The sequence below is a fragment of the Neovison vison genome, chromosome 5 (genome assembly GCF_020171115.1).
Source record: "Neovison vison isolate M4711 chromosome 5, ASM_NN_V1, whole genome shotgun sequence".
NCBI lineage: Eukaryota > Metazoa > Chordata > Mammalia > Carnivora > Mustelidae > Neogale > Neogale vison.
The window spans coordinates 53,762,182-53,787,598 of NC_058095.1; positions in this window are offsets into that span (position 1 = coordinate 53,762,182).

Below are 25,417 nucleotides of genomic sequence, written 5' to 3' on the forward strand. Positions count from 1 at the left end.
CATTTTTTTTCTGTGAATGATTCATAGAATTCACTGGTGAAACCATGGGGTCCTGGACTTTTGCTTGTTGGAAGTTTTTGGTTTCTTATTTAATCTCCCTACTGGTCATTGGTTTGTTCAGAATTTCTGTTTCTTCAGGATTCAGTCTTGGCGGGTTTTATGTTTCTGGGAATGTATCCTTTTCTTTTGGATTATCCAGCTTGTTGGGGTGTAATTGTTCATAGGACTTTCTTATGAGCCTTTGCATATCTATGGTATCAGGGAACATTTCTTTCATTTCTGATGATGAGTCCTCTTTCTTTTTTGTTAGCTTGAGTCTGGCTGAGACTCTGTCAGGTTTGTTCTTTTCAAAGAACCAGCTCTTTTCTGATCGGTTGTTCTTGTTCTTTTATTTTTTTTAATCCTTCTGTTGTCTTTTTAGTCTGTATTTCACTTATTTCGGTTCTGATATGTTCCTTCCTTTGTTCTACTAACTTTGGATTTCATTAGTTCTTTTTATGTTTCCTTGAGGTATCAAGTTAGGTTGTTTATTAAAGATGTTTCTTGTTTCTTGAGTTAGGCCTATATCACTATAAACTTCCTTCTTTTAACCACTTTTTTTAAGTTAGCTCTAAGGGGTGCCTGTGTGGCTCATTCTGTTAGGCATTGGACTTTGGCTCAGGTCATGAATTTAGGGTCCTGGAATTGAGCGCTGCATCAGTTCTCTGGTCAGCATGGGGAACCACTTTTTCCCTCTTCTACTGCCTGCTGCTTCTTCCACTTTGCTCAGTTTCTCTCTCTCCCTCTGTGTCAAATAAATAAATGACATCTTCAAAAAATTAAGGAGATCTCTATGCCCAGTGTGGTGTTGAAACCCAAAACCGCAAGATCAAGAGTCACAGTGCTCCACTGACTAATTGGGTGCACCATTTTAGAACCCGTTTTACTGCATTCCATAACTTTTGTTTGATTGTATTATTTTTTCATTTCCCTCAAATTATTTCTGTGATTCTATTTTAGTCTGCCCATAAATTCAATTGGTTGTTCAGTAGCATGTTGTTTAGTCTCTCTGTCTATGAATTTCCAGTTTTCTTCTTGTAATTTATTTCTAGTTCTATACCACTGTGTTTGGAAAAGATGGTCGATTTGGTTTCACTCATAATTTGGGAAAATCTTAGGCTTCTGGAGTTTATTGACTTGTCTTGTGGCCTCACATATGACCTATGGTGAAGAATGTTCTAGGTTCACTTGAGAGGAGTGCATTCCATGTGCTGCTTTTGGATGGAGGGTTCTGTGTGTATCTGTCCAGTCCATCTAAGTAACAGGTTGTCTGAGGCTGATGTTTCCTTTGTGATCTTCTGTCTGGATGGTGTATCATTGAGAGAAGTGTGAGGTATTAAAGTTCCCTATAGTATTTGGGCTGATTGCTTCTCTTAGGTCTGTTCATATATGCTCTACATATTTAGTTGCTCCACTGCTGGGTGGGTAAATATTTATAATTATTGCATCGTCTTACTGCATTGATTCCATTATCAGTTTCTAGTGCTTCATTGGCTCTTGTTACAGTGTTTGGATTTTTTTCTTTTCTTCCTCCATTGGACTGAAAATCAGAAGATCATCTGTTAGCTATGCATTCATGAACAAAGCACAGCCCTGCTCTAAGTCTGGTTTTCTTTATTTTCCAGTATAAATAAACACAGTAAATTCTTCTCCCAGGACCATATCCTGACTCCAGTAAGAAAGTGTGTATAAGAGTGCTTTGTAAACTAGGAGATACTGCCCAATTATGAAAATGATTATGCAACCACCAAATGTTCAAGATAAGATTTTTAAGACATATTTATTTATTGTATAGACAGAAAGAGATTGCATGCACAAGCATATGCTAGAGAGGGGATGGTCAGAGGGAGAGAGGGAATCCTCCAGCAGTGTACCCACTGAGTGTGGAGCCTGGTATGGGGCTCTCTCCCAGAAGGTGGGAAATTGATTTGAGCCCAAATTAAGAGTCAGATGCTTAGGGAGGGGGGTTGGAATAAGGGAGTGGGGTTATGGACATTGGAGAAGGTATGTGCTATGGTGAGCGCTGTGAATTGTGTGAAACTGGCGATTCACAGTCCTGTACCCCTGGGGATAAAAATATATTATATGTTTATAAAAAAAAGAGTCAGCTGCTTAACTGACTGTGCCACCCAGGTACCCCCAGAATAAGATATTTAAAAACATTTTTGTGGGCCTACTGTCATAGGTATTATTCTAAGTGACCTCTATTTCATTCAAATCTAAAACCTATTATTAAATTAAAAATTGAAGCTGTTCTAAAAGCAAATATTCATAATATCTTCAGAGGTGGGGAAACAGGCAGAAAAGAGGTTACTTAGGGGCACCACGGTGGTTCAGTTGTTGAAGATTGCCTTTGGCTCAGGACATAATCCCAGGTTCCTAGGATCAAACCCAGTTCAGACTCCCTGCTCAGTGGGGAGTCTTCTTCTCCATCTCCCTCTGTCCCTCCCCCTGATTATGTCTCTCCCTTCTCTGTCTCTCAAATAAATAATTAAATTAAAAAGGCAAGTTACTTTCTCAGTGTCATGATAAATATCAGAACTAGATACAGTCCTGAGTGTGTGACCTTGAAGAATGTGTTCTTTCATTTGTACATTTACCAAAAAATACCTAGCCCTCAAAACACCCTAGATTACATTAGTTTCCCCTTTCTCCATACATTGAGTATCGGAAGATGTGACAATTCCAGGACTCTGGCTGGTGGGGTCAGTGGAGCATGTGACTCTTGATCTCCAGGTTATGAGTTTGAGTCATGTTGGGGGTACATATTACTTAATTGAAAAAAAATGCTATATTTGGGTTTGTTTTCTTTTTTCCTTTTGACACCTTCACCCATTTCTCCCACCTCCAACCCAAAACTTCTGCCAGACCCCATCTGTTCTGTCTGTGAGCTCACATTTTGTTTTTGTTTTGTTTGTTTTAAAGTTCTACATGTAAGTGATCTCTAGTATTTGTCTTTCTGTCTGGCCTGTTTTACTTAGCATAATGCCTTCAAGGGCCACCATGTTGTAAATCAAAATATTTCATCCTTTATTATGGATGAGTAGAATTCCACTGTGTTTACCGCACAATTTCTTATTCATTCAGCCACTGATGGCCTTTAGGTTGGTTCTTTATTTTCACTGTTTTAAATAATCCTGAAGTGTACGCAGGGGTGAATATACCTTTGTGAATGAATGTTTTCATTCCCTTCAGATAAATACTCAGAAAGGTGATTGGTGGCTCCTTTGGTTGCTCTATTTCTCATTTTTTTGAGGAACTTCTGTAATGTTTTCCGTAGTGACCGCACCCATATATACTCCCCGTAATGGCGCACTAGAGTTTTCCTCTACTCCACATCTTTAACAAAACTTGATATTTCTTCTGTTTTTGATAATGGTTCTTCTGACAGGTGTGAAGTAGGGCCTCATTCTGGTTTTATTTGCATTTCTCTGATGATTAATGATGAGCATCTTTTCATGTTCCTGTAGATCATCTGTATGTCTTCTTTAGGAAAATGTCTATTTGGAACTTCTCCTGATACACTAGATAACTTGTGGGGTTTTTGTTGTTTTTGGTGCTTTTGTGTGTTTTGCTTTGTTTTATTGTTGAGTTGCATGAGTTCTTTATATTTTGAATATTAACCCCTTACCAGATATATAATTTACAAATGTTTTATCTTAGGATACCGTTTTATTTTGTTGATGGTTTCTTTTGTTGTTTGGATGTTTTATAGTTATATGTAGGCCCACACTTTGCTTCTTTGTTTATTTTTCCTTTGGTATCCGCCTAAAAGCACCACTACCAGGACCTTTCACCAAGGACCTTTCCAAACCCTGTGTTTTCTGTTACAGGTTTTATAGTTCCAGCACTTATATTCAATTGTTTGACCCATTTTGAGTTAATTTTCGTGTATGGTGTAAGAGAATGGTGCAGTTTTGCTCTTTTGCATGTGGCTCTCCAGGGTTCCCAGCACCATTGATGACAGAAACTGTTTTTCCCCCTTGTTTATTCTTGGCTCCTTTGTCAAAAAGTCCCAGACCATAGTTGTGTGTGTTTACTTCTGGGTTCTCTCCTATATTCTGGTGATGTGTGTGTCTGATGTTATGGCAATGCTAGATTGTTTAGATTACTCTAGCTTTGTCATTAGTCTGACATGAGCAAGCACGATGCCTTTAGTGTGGTTCTTCTTTCTCTAGATTGCTCTGGTATTCAGAGTCTTTTCTGGCAACATGCAAATTTTTAGAATCTTTCTTCTCTTTCTGTGAAAAATGTCCTTAGTATTTTGACAAGAATTGCAATGAAACTGTAGATAGCTTAGAGAAGTATGGACATTTTACCATTACTAATTTTTCTCACCCGTGAATATGCGGTGTCTCTTGGTTTATGTGTGTTGCCTTCAGTTTCTTTCCTTCCCATCTTGTTGTTTTCATCATACAAGATTTTACCTCTTGGTGAAGTATATTCCTGGGTGTTTTATTCTTTTTCATGTAACTGCAGGCGCGATGATCTTCCTAATTTATTTTCTGATGATTTGTTATTAGCATATAGAAACACAACAGATTTGGGGGCACTGATATTGTATCCTGCCCCTTTACTGAATTTAGTCATAGTTTGAACAAATTTTCCACTGTCTTTTTTAAGCCTTTCCTTATATTGTATATCACCTGCAAGTAGTGACCATTTTACTTCTTTCTTTCCAGTTTTGATGCCTTCTGATTATCTTCTTGCATAATTGTTCTGCCTTGGGTTTTCAATATTGTGTTCAGCAAAAGTGGCAAGGAAAGATCAGCAATGTTCCTAACTTAGGCGATCTTAGAGGAAATAGAAACAGCTAAAACTTTTCACTATCAGATGTGACATAATCTGTGTGGTTGTCATATATGGCCTTTTTAATAAAAAAATTATTTATTTATTTGATATACAGAGAGAGATCACAAGTAGGCAGAGAGGCAGAGAGAGGAGGAAACAAGCTTCCTGCTGAGCAGAAAGCCTGATGCGGGGCTCGATCCCAGGACCCTGGGATAATGACCTGAGCTTAAGGCAGAGGCTTTAACCCACTGAGCCACCCAGGCACCCAATATATGGCCTTTTCGGTGTTAAGATATGTTCCTGGTCTACACACACTATTGAGAATTTTGATTGCAAATGGTTATTAAAGTATATCAAATGCGTCCCTGTATCTCAAGATGATCACATCATTTTTATTCTTTATTTTCTTAATGTGCTGTATCACTTTGATCAATGTGCACCTGTAAAGCATGATTGCATTCCTGCAAGATCCCACTTGATCATAGTATATGATTTTCTCAGCATATTGGAGAACTTGAGTTGCTAGTATTTTGTTGAACATTATTGCATCTATGGTCATCAGGGATATTGGACTGTAAGACTCTTTTTTTGGGGGGGTCCTCATTTATTTTTGCATTAGGGTTATGTTGGCCTCAGCAAATGAGTTTAGAAGCTTTCTCTTCTAGTTTTTGGAAAAGTGGGCGAACGACTGCTATGAATCCTTCCCTGAATGGTATAATTTACCACAAAATGCATCTGGTTCTGGTAGTTGGTTTTTTGGGAGGTTTAAAATTGCTGATATGATGAGTACTGGTGTTTTATGTAAGTGTTGAATCACTAAAGATGGAACTGTTTCCACTTCTTGGTGGTGGGATGGATGAAGGGGAGTGAGAGTCATGGGGGCCCAGCACTCAGAGGCTCCATCTGCCAGTGTGGCTGTGCCACTCCTCTCAGATGCTGGCAGAGGAGGAAGGACGTGGTGGACACACGGCAGAGTGCTGGTGGTGGGGTGGTGGGAATGTGGGGTCCGAGGGGATAATGAGACTGATGTGTGGCCTTCCTGTCTCACACACAGTGTATCAGATCATCTACTTCCTGGCCAACAGCAACACCAGCACGTTCACCACAGTGCAGATGGGTGCCATGTTGAGGCAATTCACAACCACTTAGCTGGCCCTAGATCAGCGTACATCTTCAGACTGATGACCAAGATGAGGCAGGACTGGGGAACTCCTAGAGGCCACTCTCATCACCACTGAAAAGCGAGGTAATGCCAGAGGAGCAGGTCCACTTTTCTGGTGACACGGGGAGTGTCACGCCCAGTTGGGAGCCACAAACTTGCTGGGTCCACAGCTTCCTGGGGCAGAGCTTGCAGGGTAGTGTGTCTACTCTGCCCGATATTTACCAGATAGGCAGGAATGTCCCTGGAGAGGAGTCAGGGTGTCTCTGAGTCATATGTTGGAGGGAGGCTCCCTGAAGCCAGGTGCTTTTTATTTGATGTTCAATACAACAAGACCAGCTGAGCCAGGGGTTCCAAAACACATTTTCTATCAAGCAGTCCTAGGGAGATATGTCTTCATGGATGCTGCTTCTGTTCCAAGCACTGGTGAGGTGCTTTTATTGTTCATTGTCTTGGCTTCTCCTCTCCAAATCCTGGGGCACAAAGTGCTGTGAGGCCCACTTCTATGGAAGGTGTGAGGCACAGAGAGATTCAGTCATTCGATAGGGACACAGCTGTTGAGGCAGTGATGTGAACACACTCCACAGACTCTGGGCTCCCTGTTCCCACAGCAATCTGCTGTGGGTTCCCATATCAGTGAGCCCCTGATATGTCCTCCAGCCTCATTGTGGGATTTGGCTCAGTGATTTCCCTTCCCAGGGCCACTCCAACTACTCTAGGCCCTTTTTCTGCCACCCGACCTTGGAAGGACCACAGGGGTTCCAGGTTAGGTCAATGTCAGGACAGGGCAGGGCCGATCTGGAATACAGAGCAGCCACTGAAACCCCACTCTTAGACTACCAGGAGCCTGGGTGGCTTTCAGGGCAGCGTGTTGCCTGGCAGCTTCTGTGCTACAAACAGCCCACAAGCATAGTTCCCATAGAGTTCTGGCTTCCAAATGTGAGGCACAGGGACTGTATCCCTTTTCTCTGCACATCCAGAGAGCAGGCTGTGCTTTGGCCCTGCTGAGGTCACACAGTAACCCATGGGTAGTAGCTTGACTGGGACTATCCCAGGAGTTGTGTTGAGGGGAAAATATGGCTCATTAACATCCTGTGCTCTTGAATGGAGAGCCCCGTCCATGCCCCAGAGATATCTCCCTGGACTTTGGAGCAAAATCAAAACAATAAAATGAAAGGATTCAGGATATATTTGGACCCATTTACCTGCAGAGGTACTCTTGGTCTGTGGCTTGCTCATCAATGTCAGCGTAGGGCTTTTACTGGAGCACAGGTATGCTGACAACCAGGCCCACTGAAGGGTATTTTGAAATGTTGCTGCCCCGGGAGAAACACATTTGCTCACTACTCATGTTGTTTTTGCTGCTGTGCTGAATCCTCCTCTGACCCACCTGCGTACCATGAGAGGCTGAGTGATATGCAATGCCTGGAGTGTAGAATATGTTGGTTTCCCTGGGCACCTGGGTGGCTCAGTGGGTTGGGCCTCTGCCTTCGGCTCGGGTCATGATATCAGGGTCCTGGGATCGAGCCTCATGTTGGGCTCTCTGCTCAGTGGGGAGCCCACTTCCCCTTCTCTCTCTGCCTGCCTCTCTGCCTACTTGTGATCTGTGTCTATCAAATAAATAAATAAATAAATAAGTTACTTTTAAGAATATATTGGCTTCCCTCTACATCTGTGCCTAAGTGTTATTCGGCTGGTGGGGAGGGGGCTGGGAGCAGGTATTTGGGTCTGACGTGCCTTACTTCAGAAGTGTCCTCTGAGGTTGAGCAGGAAGGCAGGGGCTGAAGTCCTATCTGGCACTTGGGTCCACATTGGTCACCATGGTGGTTGAGTTGAGGGGCGCACAGGGCCAGCAAGCCAGAGTCTGTGGCTCCTCATCTGCCTGTTGATGGCCTGCACCAGGGCCTGGGGCACCGGAGCAGAGCCAGAGTCGCAAGGCCTAGGCAGATGCTCATATGAAAGGACTGGGGGCAGGGAGGGAAGTGGGCAGGCCCAGGCAGCCGCATCAGACAGCCAGTTCACAGGGGGGGCTAAAATCCGGCTCTGTACTCTGTGACATATTGGAGGGTTGGCATGTCTCATGGCAAAAAGCACACAGCGGGAATTCTGCCATCACCACAACCCTGAAGTATAAGGTGTGGTGTGAAGCACAGTCAGGCACCTGGGTACAGTGTGTGTGTCTCCTAATCCAGTCTCCTTTTGAATGCCTAGGTTAGCACTTGGGCGTTGGTTGGAGGGAATGCTGCCTCGTGGCTGGGGTGGGTGGTGGGGTTATAGACCAAAATATCCTGCTAAGTGCTAAGGCTCAGGCTCTGTGCAAGTGGATTCTTGGAAGCTCCACAGAAGAAGAACCCTATCTGCATGTCCCTGCAGCTCTGCTCCCCCTGCACAAACGTTGGATGGGTGCAAAGAGGGAGAAAGGGTGAGAAGGAGTATATTTGCTCCTTCCACCCCTATGCAGGTTACCATCTTCCAAAGAGATCCATCAAGGACATATAACACAGAGGCTGAGTGGCCTGGTGGACACCAGGAGAGGATGTGCTGTGCAACCGGGGGAGAAAGGGTAGACCTGCCTGACCATGGTGGATTCAAAGTGGGCACTGAACAGTTTTGTGGGCCTCGGGCAAGATGGTGAGCTGCAGCATTTCACCATAATCCAGGAAGCCTCCATGAACACTGTTGCAAATCCTTTACAACCCCTCTGGTTTTCTCCTTGGGAAAAAATTCCAGAAGCAGAACGCTTATCTCAGAAGACATGAGTGTGTTCGGCTTGGAGATATGGAAACTCATGGACACGTCATGCCATAGGGACCAGGATTCAGGTCTTGTGGCCTCTCTGCCTCCATGCTGATGTCTCGCCTTCAATGCTTGGTGAAAATATATCTCATTAAGCGTGTGTCCACAGGCCTTTTATTCCTACTTTACCACTAAATGCTTATAACTTTACATGGTGATGTGTCTCATGGGGCCTTAGTGTCTGATCACGAAAATCCTCAAATTTTGCGAACTCATGGAAAAGCTGCATTCAAGCCGAACAGAATTACTAAGGGGTGGGGGACTGAGTGAGTTTAGGAAGATAAGATGAGTCTACCTTTGTGACTCTTGTTTGAAACATTGCTGGTTCTTTAATGTTTCTTCTTCCAGATTGAGGAAAAGTCCCCATGTATCTGGATCTGTATCCATGTTTCTGTATTTCTGTATCTGAAAGTATCCATGATCTACAGAAATGTGATGAAATATTTCTGTGTGAGCAAATGGGAGCATTTAACTTCTCTGCCTCCCTGAGTCCTCCATCATTCAGAAGTTCTCAAGGAGAATTCTTTCTTCCAAGGTACTTAGGATTATTTGCGTAGGATCAGCACAAGTGGCTTTTTCTTGTAACAGGGCACTGCTGGAAACATTGGTTATTTTACCAAGGGATTGAGCTAAATGTCCAACTTGAGAGTAAAGTGTATAGAGTCAGATAATGAACAGACAAATTTCAGGAATTAAGGGTGGCTTTGTGGAGCCCCTTGGCAATAGCAGCTTCACACCTCAATGACACAGTGCCCAGGAGCCTTGCCTGATGAGTAGGGGAAGTTACTTGTTGGCAGGTATAGGAAACTCAGGATATTTGGAGGACCTCGAGAAGAGGAATCAACCCAAATCGACAGGTATTGCAGTCAAGTCTGATGGGAGCATCACGCTTGGCTTTGGTTTGGACACTACTGAAATTTCACTCTAGATATTCCTCATGAAAAGTTCCAGCACAGCAGGGTTTCAAAATGGTCCGTCACTATGACTTCCAGGCTTAGTTAGAATAGATGATAATAAACCAAGTGTGTTTGTGGCTGCCTTCTTGCATCTAAGAAACCATCTCAAATCCGTTGAACTGAAATCCATCAGTCACGTGTACTGGCACCCACTGCCACCACCACCAGGCATTTCTTTGCCTCACAATGGATCCCGTGAAGCTCTGATTCTATTTAGTTTGCAATCAGGTTTGGAGGCTGGTAGTGTTTTCTTATTGGGAAAATTCTATCAGAACTATGCCCCAAATTGTCCCAGAATCCTCTAGAAGCTAGTTGCTGGAGGGCTGGCCCTTTGGGTCAGTAGCATAGTAACTGGTTAGGAGTGAAACAACTTCAATCTCCAAGGTATAGGTTACATTCATATTGGGTGGTGATTAGTTGTTGGTTTTTTTCTTTCTTTTTCTTTTTTTTTCTTTTCTTTTCTTTTTTTTTTTTTTTTTTTTTGAGTTCCAGGGTCCATGAAAGGCATGTCTTAGAAAGGAAAGACTGGAGGCTCATTTCAGCCAAATAGAGTTGTGAGAAGAGAAAGAAAGACTAACATAGAGTAGAAAAGACCTTGAGAAGGTAGAGTATGTGCACATCTCCTATGGGAGTTCTGTGTCATTGAAGGTACAGGGTAGATTAATGAGAACACATGTCAAAGGTGAAAAAAGATTCAAGGAGAAGTAAGCAACCCTAGGACGGTCATGCAAAATGCAGTTGAATAGAGTTTCTGCAGATGTTCTGTTCGGGTTCTCAGAGCAGCAGGAACTTTACTTAGACCCTTGTCACTAGTTGCAAATGGTGATTGACCTCTGGGCCATCTCCTGGCTTACATCCTCCTGCTTGGGACTGGCATAGATATCATGGAATGCCTGGTAGCCAATTTACCATGCGTGTATTATTTGAAGGTCTGCCAGCAAAAATGCTAATTCTTTCACAAATTTCGGGATCCTGTGGTTTTGGCCTCTTTGAGTTTGTGCTCTCTGCTGGAAGGGAGGAACATGCTTTCAGTTTTGTATGACATTATGTCTTCCTGAGTATGGGTCCTGACATCTCAGCTAAATGCTCTCTGTTTTTACAGGTGGTGCTTTGAGCCTAAGGTGACTTGGCCTCCTTGGAAGCATCCAATGTGTCTGGACTCTGTCTCTTTAGTGCAGATTCAAGAGCAGCACATACAGGAGTGTGACCCCTGTCGTCTCCATGGTGGATGGCATCACAGCAGTAAGTTGTCCTGGTTCTGAAACTTCTTCCTGGGTTGAGGTTCATGGCGTGACGTGGGTGCCTCTTTTGCTGGCTTCTGTCTTTCTTCCAGAGGGAAAGATACCCTTTTCTTTTTGATTAAATGGGAGATGTACACTTAACTAGAATATCTAGAGTTTGTTGCTTGGGGAAAATTACTTAGTGGCACATATGGAGAAGGTTCTGCAAGTCCCTGCTCCAAACAAAACATCTGAACTACAGTTTGCTTCTGTTAGCAGAATCCTGAGTTATTGCAGGGTTGTCTTATAAATAGACATTCGCTCCAAAATAGTGTTTTTTTGTCAACACATTCTTTTTAGGGCCAGTAAACTGAGTAAAGAATATCGGAAATCTTTACAAATGGATCTCTGAGTGGACATGTTTTTTTTTTTTCTTTACAGGGGTAGGAACGAGATAGAGAGAAACACTGGGCAGGCTCCACATGCTTTGCAGAGCATGACACAGGGCTCAATCTCACAACCCTGGGATCATCATCTCAGCCAAAATCAAGAGGATAAATAAGAAGGTCACTCACATAGATTAGAGAGGACATGAGGAGTTAGAGTTTTGCACAGCTTCTGTAGGAATTCCATATCACTGAAGACTCAGGGTAGATGAATGAGAACATATTTCTAATATGAAGATTCTAGGAGAAGTAAGTATTGCTAAGATGGTCATGTGAAATGCAGTAGTAATAGGGTTTCTGCAAGTTTTCTGTTTGGTTCTGGGAGCAGCAGGAAGTTTATTTAGTCCCTTGTCAATAGTTGCTGATTGACGTCTGGGTCACTTCTTGTCCTACACGCTCCTCCTTTAGTCTGGAATTGACATCATGGAACTTCTGGTAGCCAAGTTTGGAAGGGGAGGTATGGAGGAAGAGAGAGACCTTAATGCATTCTCCACCTGTGGTGCAGAGCATGATACATGTCAGGCGCTCGATCTGACAACCCGGATATCAGGACTTGAGAAAAAATCAAGTGTTTGTCCCTTTAATAAAAGAACCATACAGGCATTCCTGGATGTGCTTTGTGTTTATGGAAGGGAGCATACGTATCCCCTCCTGTTCTACATCTAAGTCAGGGACTGTTTACATATCGGCAGTGATCTTACACCTTCTCAGGCCAAGAGATAAGGAGCTGTGGTGGAGAAAATCAGTTGGCTACCAGATTCTCATAGAGGGTGAGGAAGCCCTCACTGCCTCAATCTGAACAGTACAGTTTAATTCCTGTCCTGATACACACAGTTCTTCAAAACTAACACCATTGTAAAAGATGAAATTAATTTGCAAGTCCCTGGGTGGCACAGTTCATTAAGCACCTGCCTTTGGATGAGGTCAGGATCCCTGTATCTTGGAGGATCAGGCCCTGCATTGGGCACCCTTCTCAATGTGAAGCCTGTTTTCTCTCCCTCTTCTCTGCTGCCCAACTCGGACTGTTCTTGCCCCATCTCTAGCTCTCTCACTCTCAAATAAGTAATGAAAATAGAAATATTTCTAAGCATGCAATTAATTTATAAATACTTTCTAATTTATGAGGACAATATTAGAGAATTAAGGACACATGAGAGGTAGATTACAAACCATGTGTTTGTTGGGTCTTGTTGCCATTCATCCTTGCAATCTACATACATTGATAGATTAATGTTTTTGTGAACATACATAAATCACCTTTTGATCTAAGATTCTAAGTTAACCCTTCAATTGATGTTCTCATGGATCCCAGGCAGTGTATATATGTGTCAAATTTAATATCCAAGAGACAGTACCAGTGTCAGTTGTGAGACCTATAAAAGGAAAGGTCCCCCGTTCTTAATTGGCACAGTGTGCATGGTTGTGAGTCCCCTCCGTTTCAGTGATACTGGCCTTTATACAAGTACTGATGGATGGGAGCAGATGTGCTTTATTTCTAGCTATTGGTTACTGAAATATTGCATTCAGCATCCCTCAGAATGTGACGCAGTTGTATGTGTTTGTAGTGGAACATTGTCAGTGTCTAGGTTTGTATCTCATTTTCACCCTAAGAAATTCCTTTGGAGGTATTTGCCCAGTGATTTTCTGATGTGAGTGTCTGGGTAAGAATTTCCCCCCATTGCATTGGGATCAGTGTTTTCTCGGTGTGAGGGTGTCGCTGTTGGCTAAGGAAGAAGGGACACCTGAGAACATTCCTTTCCTCATCACTCCAGGAGGATTTTCTTCTGTGTGTATCCTTCCAGGTCCTTCACGTGTTGGCTCCATGAGGAATGGGATTCCCACATGGATTTCATCAGCATTCAGCAGCAGCAATGATGCAGGGTGTCCCAGGTGGTCCCTGCACCTTCGCTCCTTAATGAGGGTTGACCTGCTCTCTGAGATGGTAGCAGGAGCTCAGGCCTGAGCCCCAGTTGAAGCTTCTTCCATCAAGGCACAGCGCTAGTGGCTCTCCCCGTGTGAATTATCTGGTGTTGGAAAAGTGACCACATCTGGCAGAAGGCTCTGCCACAGTGATCAGAGACACACGGTTTGTACTTTCTGATTTTTGTGTTGGTGAGAAAGGTGGGCACTCTGGGTACAGACAGGACCCCAGTATAATGACAGATACAGGTTTCCCTGCTCTGAGTTGTCAGGTGTCTCCAAATGTGAGAGCTGTATCAAACAGCTCTTCCACGTTGACCATATTTGTCGGGGTTCCCACTGCTGTGGATCCTCCGATGTTAGCTAAGGGTATGGCTGTACTAAATGCTTTCCCTTGAAGATGGATTCAACCAGTTTCTGTCCAGGATGAACGAGTTATGATGTCATTTGAACTGGGCACACATGGCTGAAGGTTTTTCCATATTGTCTGTAAATACAAGGTTTCTCTTCCCAAGACATAACACACATGGAATGAGGTGAGGTACGTGAGAAATCTCCCTCCTGTATCCCAGCATTAGCCGGGTTCCTGTACAGGGTGAACCCCCTGCTAATGGCCAAAAAAGGAGGGGCTGTGGAAGGACTGCTCACTCATGTTCCTCCCTTCCTGACTCAACATACGAATTCCAGCCCCTATCTTCAGGAATTGTCTCTGCATCAACCTCTTCATGCCACTTGTAGTCTGGTTCCATGTTACTTTCGGAATTCAGATAGATCTTTCTACATGGTAGTCTCACATCCATGTCAACTGCTGATTAAATTTTAGATGTTTGAGTTTCAAACTATATCAGTGCATCGTGTTCAAGACAGTGACTTTTACAGTGGCTTTTTTGACATTGAGGCGATGTTTTGGCCTGAGGTGCATTTCTTTTTTTTTTCTTTTTTTTCCAATTTATTTATTTTCAGAAAAACAGTATTCATTATTTTTTCACCACACCCAGTACTCCATGCAAGATGTGCCCTCTATAATACCCACCACCTGGTACCCCAACCTCCCACCCCCCCCGCCACTTCAAACCCCTCAGATTGTTTTTCAGAGTCCATAGTCTCTCATGGTTCATCTCCCCTTCCAATTTACCCAAAAGCACATACCCTCCCCAATGTCTATAACCCTACCCCCCTTCTCCCAACCCCCCTCCCCCCAGCAACCCACAGTTTGTTTCGTGAGATTAAGAGTCACTTATAGTTTGTCTCCCTCCCTATCCCATCTTGTTTCATGGATTCTTCTCCTACCCACTTAAGCCCCCATGTTGCATCACCACTTCCTCATATCAGGGAGAGCATATGATAGTTCTCTTTCTCCGCTTGACTTATTTAGCTGAGCATGATACGCTCTAGTTCCATCCATGTTGTCGCAAATGGCAGGATTTCATTTCTTTTGATGGATGCATAGTATTCCATTGTGTATATATACCACATCTTCTGGATCCATTCATCTGTTGATGGACATCTAGGTTCTTTCCATAGTTTGGCTATTGTGGACATTGCTGCTATAAACATTCGGGTGCACGTGCCCCTTTGGATCACTACGTTTGTATCTTTAGGGTAAATTCCCAGTAGTGCAATTGCTGGGTCATAGGGCAGTTCTATTTTCAACATTTTGAGGAACCTCCATGCTGTTTTCCAGAGTGGTTGCACCAGCTTGCATTCCCACCAACAGTGTAGGAGGGTTCCCCTTTCTCCGCATCCTCGCCAGCATCTGTCATTTCCTGACTTGTTGATTTTAGCCATTCTGAATGGTGTGAGGTGATATCTCATTGTGGTTTTGATTGTATTTCCCTGATGCCGAGTGATGTGGAGCAATTTTTCATGTGTCTGTTGGCCATCTGGATGTCTTCTTTGCAGAAACGTCTGTTCATGTCCTCTGCCCATTTCTTGATTGGATTATTTGTTCTTTGGGTGTTGAGTTTGTTAAGTTCTTTATAGATTTTGGACACTAGTCCTTTATCTGATAGTCGTTTGCAAATATCTTCTCCCATTCTGTCAGTTGTTTTTTGATTTTGTTAACTGTTTCATTTGCTGTGCAAAAGCTTTTGATCTTGATGAAATCCCAACAGTTCATTTTTGCCTTTGCTTCCCTTGCCTTTGGCGATGTTCCTAGGAAGATGTTGCTGCAGCTGAGGTCGAAGAGGCTGCTGCCTGTGTTCTCCTCAAGGATTTTGATGGATTCCTTTCTCACATTGAGGTCCTTAATCCATTTTGAATCTATTTTTGTGTGTGGTGTAAGGAAATGGTCCAATTTCATTTTTGTGCACGTGGCTGTCCAATTTTCCCAACACCATTTATTGAAGAGGCTGTCTTTTTTCCATTGGACATTCTTTCCTGCTTTGTCGAAGATTAGTTGACCATAGAGTTGAGGGTCTATTTCTGGGCTCTCTATTCTGTTCCATTGGTCTATGTGTCTGTTTTTGTGCCAGTACCATGCTGTCTTGATGATGACAGCTTTGTAATAAAGCTTGAAGTCCGGAATTGTGATGCCACCAACTTTGGCTTTGTTTTTCAATATCCCTTTGGTTATTCGAGGTCTTTTCTGGTTCCATATAAATTTTAAAATTATTTGTTCCATTTCTTTGAAAAAGATGGGTGGTACTTTGATAGGAATTGCATTAAATGTGTCGATTGCTTTAGGTAGCATAGACATTTTCACAATATTTATTCTTCCAATCCAGGAGCATGGAACATTTTTCCATTTCTTTGTGTCTTCCTCAATTTCTTTCATGAGTACTTTATAGTTTTCTGAGTATAGATTCTTAGCCTCTTTGGTTAGGTTTATTCCTAGGTATCTTATGGTTTGGGGTGCAATTGTAAATGGGATTGACTCCTTAATTTCTCTTTCTTCTGTCTTGTTGTTGGTGTAGAGAAATGCAACTGATTTCTGTGCATTGATCTTATATCCTGACACTTTGCTGAATTCCTGTATAAGTTCTAGCAGTTTTGGAGTGGAGTCTTTTGGGTTTTCCACATAGAGTATCATATCATCTGCGAAGAGTGATAATTTGACTTCTTCTTTGCCGATTTGGATGCCTTTAATTTCCTTTTGTTGTCTGATTGCTGAGGCTAGGACTTCTAGTACTATGTTGAATAGCAGTGGTGATAATGGACATCTCTGCCATGTTCCTGACCTTAGTGGAAAAGCTTTCAGTTTTTCTCCATTGAGAATGATATTTGCAGTGGGTTTTTCATAGATGGCTTTGATGATATTGAGGTATGTGCCCCCTGAGGTGCATTTCATCCCAGAAATAAAACTATTCAGATTTCTGTGCTATACTGGGTGGTATACCGACTCTATCTATGATGGGGTTGGGAGTTGTCAGGCAAAAGGGAGGTTTTGCAAGAACGTTGCAGTAGGACAGAGGACACACATGATACAGGAGGCTTTGCTATTGTCAAATGAATGTAATTTTTCCTTCTATGAAGGCATTAATAGAAAGATAGTTGGGAGCTTCCTGGAGGAATGTTACTTTCCTCCTCTCACAAGTCCTTCTCAAGGGGCTGCAGGTTTGAACAGAAATTCCGTTTTATTGACATTTCCTTCTGCTTCAGTGTGATGGAAGGGACTGGGATGTTAGGGCTTCAGGAAACGGAGTTACGGGTCTCTGGATGGTAGCTAGCCTCTTGTTAAGAAAGCCTCTTCCTTGAGAATCACGGGGACTTTTATAAACTGAGGGAGACTCTGGTCTTGCAGGGTTTTGATCTCTATTTGTGGCGAATCTGTTTTTTTTCCTTTCCTTATTTTAGGACAGTGAGAGCACCTGAGGAATGTCACTCATATCACATGTTGGGGGTGGGGGCTTTGTTGTGTGTCATCTCCTGCTTGGTGCTCAGCTGGCTTTCTCCTCCCTCCTCGTTTGCCCCTGAACAGTTTAGACCATTCTGTCATTAAGGTTGTTGAAGGAGGATGGTCTCATCTTCTGTAACTTCTTCCTGCTGAATAGGGGCATAGATCTGTCCCTACCTGTGGGTCATTCCTGGTCAGTTGAGGGGTCTTGCTGTGTCAGAGTTGTGAAATGAAGAGGCAGCTGCGTGCATGGGAGGTTTTGATTGGATCCTGTTGAGTGGAAAGGGCCATCTGTCCTCTGGAAGTAACTGCAGTGAAGGGTTCCTGGAACCACCTGCAGAGATGTCCGGGATGGATGGGGAACAACACAACAGGGTTAGAAGAAGAAAGAGAATGAAAATCCGCATGATGAGTCCTTTGATAGTGGGTGAGAACCCTCCTCCAGTCCAAGAGTTGAGCCAGTAAAGAGAGGGATCCTTGGAAGTGCAGATTGAGCAGTTGTATCCGTTAGGAACCCAGAAATCTCTTTGTGGTAGTGGGTAATGTACCAATATCATTTTGTCTTTAGATTGGCACAAGCTCCACCTTGTGCAGAAGCTACAACATCTAAAGTCTTTGTGTTTTGTAGAACTGCTTCATGCATTGGTATCATTCCCTTATTTCATTGAGAAATCCTATTGAAGCTGACATGTAGGGCCTTGACTGTGTACTCTCTAAGGACTTCTCCATGACACACATCATCCTCCAGTCCCAAAGAGGGGCAAAGATGGATACTAGGTAACCATGCAATGAAACAGAGCACACGTGCACCATTGCTTGAAATGGGGAAGGTTGGATGGGTCGATGATGGTTTTCATAATAATCCCATGCATCTGGGCCCAGTGGCCTCTGGAGCTTGGGGAATCCATGGGCACAGGTTAGAGCTTCAAGGCCATTTGTCTCAGCTAGGGGCGCTTATCTAATCCTGAGTCTCCTTGAACTGAAGTCAGGCTTTCAAGGGCTCCTGGGGTTTGGAAGGCCATTCTTGGGATGTACAATCATTTCAGGCTCATGTTGGGTTGACGGGTTACGGCTTGGGAAGAAGAGCCTTTTCTGTCAATTGCTTCATGGGCATAGAGGACAAAGAAGGTCTGTTGGATTCAGGATAAATACTTGTAAGATTTTTGCCAATTACAACCAACTGGTGGGCAGTAAGATCTCTGATTTGGGGGCAGACATGTTTGCTGACAGGCTTTGTCCTCAGCAGTCTGAGTTCAATTGATGACAGCATATCTGGTTTTTCGTAGCCCCTTTCCATGAAACTGTTGCCATTACTAAAGCACCTCTGCATTTTCGTGGGGCATCTTAAGTCTGGTCAACTTAAGAACCTTTCAAAAGTTAGGAGCCATAGGTTTAGAGTGGTCAGGTCCAGGCCTAAGGGTGGCTGGGTTTAAAGTTGGGCTGGTTTCCAGCATTAGTTCAGGCATATCTCAAACGTAAGCTGGTACTTGATGAATCAGCCTCCTGTCATCGTTTGGTGGCCTTTATTCTCTGTGATGCTCTGGAGTTGATGTCAAGTCCTTAAAGCCAGGGGCCATCCCTGTATGAATCAGGAGGTTAATTTTCTCAGGAGGGCAGTTGGATGCTTAGCTAAAGCCTTTGTTTGCCATTGTACTGGATCAGTAGTACTGGGAGGGAAGAAACCATTCCAGGAAGCCCTTTTTATTTTGGGGTCTCGCCTGAATATCCTTGTTAGTAGTAGTCTCCAGTGAGTGGGAGAAAACTTCTCTGGCAGATAAGGGCCTTCCCTAGTGCACCCTCCACTCCAGTTACAGGGACAGCTGGGTCCTTCATTGTCTCCATATGTTCCCAGAGAACCCTATGGAGTGGTGTATGTTCTCTGGCTTTGAATGAGTGAGTTCCTCATCCCAGCCCCATCCAATTGGTCAAAGTGATAGTTGAGTTATACAGTCGTGGTGGAATCAACCACATGTTCCAGTTGTTGAATTAGACCTGAGCCTATGGGGTACTGGTATCCCCACAGGGATTGCCTGTCCATGAGCTAATGTGGAAATATTTCTGAAGATGATCTCAAATTGTCTTGCTTAGGTAAGCAACACATATGGAAAGGCCACCTGAGTTAGATTTGAACATCCACAAAGGTGGGTTTTTGAAGTCTATGTTTCAAAAGAATGCTCCTTTCCAGAGACAGCCACCTCAGGGCTCATGTCCTTGGAAAGCAAGTCCTGCTTTAACCCACGAGGTACAATTACTGACTTAAGCTTAGCAATCCTAGTGAACAATCATGGTGATTACTTAGACTCTGCATCACTGGGACTTTTTTGAGGAATCTCTGATCATTGTCTCTCCAGGCCAGCAGCCAAGGAAAGGGCTTGCCATCAGACATGCATGCAATACCTGTGGATTTGGGCACATTCCTCTTCATGAGGTGTCTGATATATCCAAGGTTCCTACACCTGCCAGAGAGTGACATTCTTTAAGCTCTTGGTGAGGCAATGGGGAAGTCTGTAAGCAAGTGGTCAGACAAATATTCCCAAGGGGTTTGATGGCTGTAAGTTTTCCGAAAGTCGGCCTTAGTTCCTTAAAGCCCTTTGGTTCCATCTAAGTCTCTGTCTAGCTCTCTCCATAGGACAGCCCCATCCAAGGCTTGGTCAAATCACCCATGTTTCCAATGATGCCCCGTTACAAGGAGAAGAGATTCTTCTTGAATATGGGGAGATAGATTAGGGTTGCTGTGGGAGAAGAAATGGTTCCTGAGACCTTTGTACTTGGAGGCCTCAGGTAGAGCAATACGTGCAATGCTTCAACGTGTTTCCTAAGGAATGTTGGCTATTGCTGCTATGAACATTGGGGTACAGATGGCCGTTCTTTTCACTACATCTGTATCTTTTGGGTAAATACCTTGTACTGCAATTGTAGGGTCATAGGGAAGCTCTATTTTTAATTTCTTAAGGAATATCCACATTGTTCTCCAAATTGGCTGCACCAGCTTGCATTCCCACCAAAGGAATGTTGGATCCCATTTCTGTACACCCTAGGTGTCTAGCATTGCCAACCTTGAAGCTCATGTTTTCCCCGAGGTGCAGCATGGTGCTTGGGGTCCCAGTTCCTCTGCTGCGGTGTCTGGATGATCCAGAGGTGGAGCTCAGTGTAGGGACAGCCTCTCCTCCCTAGACCTGTTGCTGCTGCAGAACACACAGACTGAGTGTTGAGCCTAGCATTGGTCATGGTCCTGTGTGTGGAAGTGACAGGGTGTTTCAGGGGCGGCACCCTGGGGGAATACAGCTGGGGTGGCTTCTGCCCCTCAAGTCAATTCCATGGTGGTCAAGGGGCCCTAGATATCATGCTTCTTCTTGAATCTGTCATGCTCTGCATGGTTGATAGGGACTGGAGGGGTCAGTGGGAGGAGGAGCAGTCCCTGCAGCAGATATGGGAAATGACGAGAAGACTGCTGTCCCACCCAGTCCAAAGGAGGCCCAGTCTCACCAGACAATGGACTGTTGTAGGCCTACATAATTGCTTCCTGCTCCAAGTGTCAGACATCAGCAGGGCTTGGGCAGCCAACTGTGGGTGTGGTGGCCAACTCAGAAGGTCCTCTTGTCTCATCCTCAGGGATCCATTGCCGTCGTCTGGAGGGCTGCAAAGAAGTGTTCTCTTTGTTTGGTCTGTGGAGGTCAGGTGCAAGAAAGCCATTCCTGCAGGTGTGTTTCCTTGTTCTTTCACACTGAGTCTCCCTCAGGCCCAAATTGAAGTCACAAGAGGGGCCCCAGGTCCCTCCTGGCTCCCTTTGTCTGAGCACCTCTGGAGACTCTGGTGCCTTGGGGTCCTGGGCATGCTCGTCTGTAGTGCAGCTGTGGAGACAGATGGTTGAGTGGTATGAGATAGCGAGTGGCATGTGCCTGGGGCAAGTCTTACAGAGGCCTGTGGGCCTTTGTGGGACGTGTCTTCTGATGTGTTGAGGTGGAGGTTTCCCTGCAGGACCCATGTGTGACATGAAGAAAGGGAAGTTTCCCATGGGCCCCCTGGGGCTGAATGAAGGCTACACTCCCAGGGTCACTCAGGCCCCTTCCCTGACCATCTTCCTCCATTACTGCCAGCTCCTCCTCCTGCCAGGCTGTCACTTCTCCAGCCTCTCTGAGAGCCTTCAGCATGCCCTTCTCCATGGGAGAGCATTTGCCCACACGAGTGTTGCAGGTGGCATGACAGTGAAGGCATGCTCCCGACTCCCATGGGAAGTGAGTTTGCATGGGCCCCACACTGTGGGCAGGTGGTGGACAAGGTGGAAGCAGACAGTGTGGCTTTTCCCTGATGGGTCTTCCCTGTGGATTTATAGATTGAGGTGAGTCTCTAGAATATCAAACTCACATAGAGAAATGGTGCCATGATGAGACCAGCTACCTCCCCTGAGGTGTTTTGGAAGCTTGGGGGACTGGAGGTGTAGGTCAGGTACTACAGGATTGTCCAGCATATATGACTCAGCCAGAGACGTTGCCCACTCCGTGCCCACAAGGATAGAGCCCTGGGAGGGGAGAGTTGTCCGACTCCTATGAGCCTGGGGCCTGTCTTTTTTGCTCATTTCTCAGGTGTCTGAAGTGGGATATGGGGCCACCCCATCTCTGTCTTCTCGACTAGTGTTGTTTCGGAGCAAGTAGTCTGCTGAGTTTTGCAGGGTAGGAGGGCAAGGCTTGGGTCGTGCAGAGTGAGGGGTCACTGGGGTGTGGGGCTCTTTTCCAGAGGAGCACAGTGCATGGGCTGCCTGACGTCCAGTACCGCCAGGCAGTCAGTGCCCTCCGTCCAAGAGCAGCAGCTCCTGGACAACAGTGCCCAACCACCACAGGGAGTTGTATGGATCAGGTGGAGGTTCCCTGTGGGATGTTCTCAGGCTTCCTACTGCCTGCAGGGACTGTGAACTTCCTTTAATCTCCTCTTTATTGCCAGAGGCCAGGACAGCACCCCGGATTTTGTGTTGTTTCCCAAGGTGCCCACAACAAAGTCAGGGCAATGAGGTAGAACATGTGTCCATGTTTGCCGGCCCCTCTTCCTGCCCAACTAACCCCGTTCCAAGTCCTTCTCTTCTTCTGCTTCTCTTGTAGATTCTGTCAAGTCCACAGAATGGAAGCTTCTTGATATCTGAAAGCATGAGCAGAATAGGGCATGAGCACAGATTCCCTGGCAGCGGAGAACCAAGTGGGGACATCCAGGCCCAGCCTCCCTACCTGAGGCCCCTCCATCAGGGCGACCTGAGCCCTGCCAAATCCCAGCAGTACTCACTGCTCTTTTGTCCAGTGCTGCTTTCTAGAGTCAGCTGTAAGGGGTCAGTGTGATGTTAGGAACGGGGTGAAGAGGGCTGCCCATGGATATCATGCAGCTGTTCAAATGCAAAGCCTGAATGCTTACAGAGATTAGGGCCTCATGAGAGGGAGGTGGAAATGAATTATCGGCACAGTGTGGCTCCTTCCCTTAGAATCGTTGTCTTCCGTGGAATCCTCCTCCGGGTCAGAGAGCAGCGAGGATGCTGGGTGGCTTTGAGAGAGGATAAAGGGGCGTTAGTGGAGCTGACGATTAATGGCCTGCTGCTCTGGGTATGATAGCTATGCTCTCAGCTGGGTGGGGCCCCAGCTATGAGTCCTCCCTGGCCTTGGTCGATTGATCTCCGCACGGTGCAGGTGGGACAGCAAGTGTGTGAAGCAGGCCCCAGAAGCCCCTTAACACAGGCTTGGAGGACCCTGGCCCATGACTGTGTCTCCACGGCAGCTTCATGGCGGCGTCCTTCTTTGGGAACACATACACAGGTAAGACTCGGCTGGGATGTGAAGGCTGGCAGAAGCTAAGGATCATGGGAGCCTGTGTTGTGAACCCAGGGGAAGTTTGCTTTACCTTCTGCTTCAAGGAGTCCCCTTGAATGTACAGCAACTTGGACAGAACCAGGAAGGTTTGGTAATAGACGTTATGAGGGAGAGAGTTTACTTGTCTTCCACATCCTGGCTCTCAATAGAACGTAGTGTCCTAGTTTTCTTGCACAGGAGAGGGTGGTTGGGTCTGCAAAGTCAAGACCAGGACCAGGCCTGGGCCCATGCCAAGAAAGACCCAGAATCTATTGTGCACCATTCCTGAGAGGCCATGAGTAAAGAGACCAAGCTTTGACATGTGGCAGCAGCAAAGGGACGCAAGAGCAGGTTTGATGGGAAACGTCCTTAAAATAGCTACCCAAGGAGTTGAGTGGTGATGACAAACACAGCCTACACTAAAGGCCTGTGGTCACAATATCTAATCTTTTCATTCAGAAACTATGAAATGAGCAAATCATGCCTGTGGCCAATGCATCCCTTCCTTGGCAGTTTTTTATCCACCTTCTTCTTTCTCCAGAGCACCAGGGGCAACACCCTGTTCCCAGGAGCCCTGTTCCACTGTTCCCTTCCTCTGTGCTGTTCCCTACCTAAAGAGAATTCGTCCTCACTGCTGCAGTTGTCGTTGCTGTCTATACCCAAATCTGTAAGAACTGAAACAGGAACAATGATGTTATGAGAGAAACTGCCTCACCCATTCATCCCAGTTCTATTCCGATGTCTATGAGCCGTGCAGCATTTGTCTGAGCCTTTTGCTCTGCTGTGAAATGTCCATGGGGCTGGTGGAGCCAGAGGCCTTCGAGGAGACAGGGATTGGAGTTTCATCCCTTCTAATGAGACCAGGATGATGCAGAAGTCACCTCAGTGTCAGTTCTACATGCCCATGAAGGCTGTCCTCTCCCAATGCAACCATCTAAAATTCTAGTCGTATGGGACTATTGATATGTGGCTAGTGGGAGTGAACAACTAGACGTTTTCTTTCCTGGATGCTTTCCCTATAGTTCATTGAGATAATAAATGACTTTGTAAAACGGATTGTAGACCGACTCTTTCCTGGTTAGCTCAGTATTAAAAACCAACCAGGAACAAGAGACAAGCTCTGCTCTCCAGCATACTTCGCCAGCCTTAGTGGCTGGCCTGACAGGACCGTTGATACGTAAGACGTTCCCAGCCTCACGCACACCCACAAGGTAATGTTGGAGGGTGTTGGACCCTAAGAGATTAAGGTGAACCCCCCGTTCCTAGAATAAATGGGGAACAGATTCAGTACAGCACTGACCAAAAGCACAATGTGGTGTTCTCAAAACAGAGAAACTGCTAGAATAGATATGGAACCACAAATTACACAAGTAGTCAAAACGTTTCTGAATATGAAGAAGTAGGTGGTGGGTCCCTAGAAGCTGACTTTCAAATAAATTGGATCACTCCCCTGAGCTAACAGGATGGTGCTGGCCTGCAAATAAGCAGGGGCACATGGGAGTGAAATAGAAATGCCTAAAGAAATGGACTCTTGTTGGCATCACAATGCTTGTCAAGAGGACCACCTAGAAAAAGCATCCTATTCTAAAACAGCAAACATAATGAAAATGCAGCCCACAGATTGGAGACCCTTATGAAAAGAGGCTCAATATAAGTCATCGTTAGGGCAAGGCCAATCCAAAGGACGCTGAGCTGTGGCATTGTCTGTTAGGATAGTGAGGACCCAAACCAGGAATTCAAGCCCAAAACCCATGTTGGAAGGATTCAGAAAATTTGAGACTTTGTATGTAACTAGTGGAATGCAGAATGGTGCAGCAACCCGGGAAGGGCCTGTAGAGTGTCGTCAGAGAGCAGCAAAAGGTACTCCCGTGGATCCTGCACAAGCGAGTAGGGAAAAGAGATGTCAGAAAATCAGGTTCTTTTCAAACACGTGTTTCTCACCAAGAGAAAGTCTTGTTTGCTGCCAAGAAACCCTGAAACCCTGACTTGACTGTTTCCATTCCCAGGCATGGAACTCCATTGACTTGTCTCTTGGCCCAAAACTTCTGAATAAAACAATTCCCTCTTGCATGGACAGATGGCTATTGAAATGTGTGGTGATTGTCCTGTCACACCTGTTGAAGTTTGAGGTTCTCTTTTACCACTTTGCAATGCACAGAGCACCCCTTGTTCCTGCATGGAGTGTGCCCAAGTCCCCACAGTGATGCTCAGTCCCTGAAGACGACCTCATTTCTCCTTTGATAGGACACCTTTTGGGCCTACCTCAGAAAGCCCACCTAGGACCAGAGGTAGGTGTGTGATTTCCCATGGGAGAAGGCCAGTTTAATTCTAAGACACAGTATCTGCAAGGAAATGGTAGATCCCCACGGAGAAACACGGAGTGAATTGGCCCCATCTATTCCTGGCCACTGCTCCTTTGTCAGGGTCTTC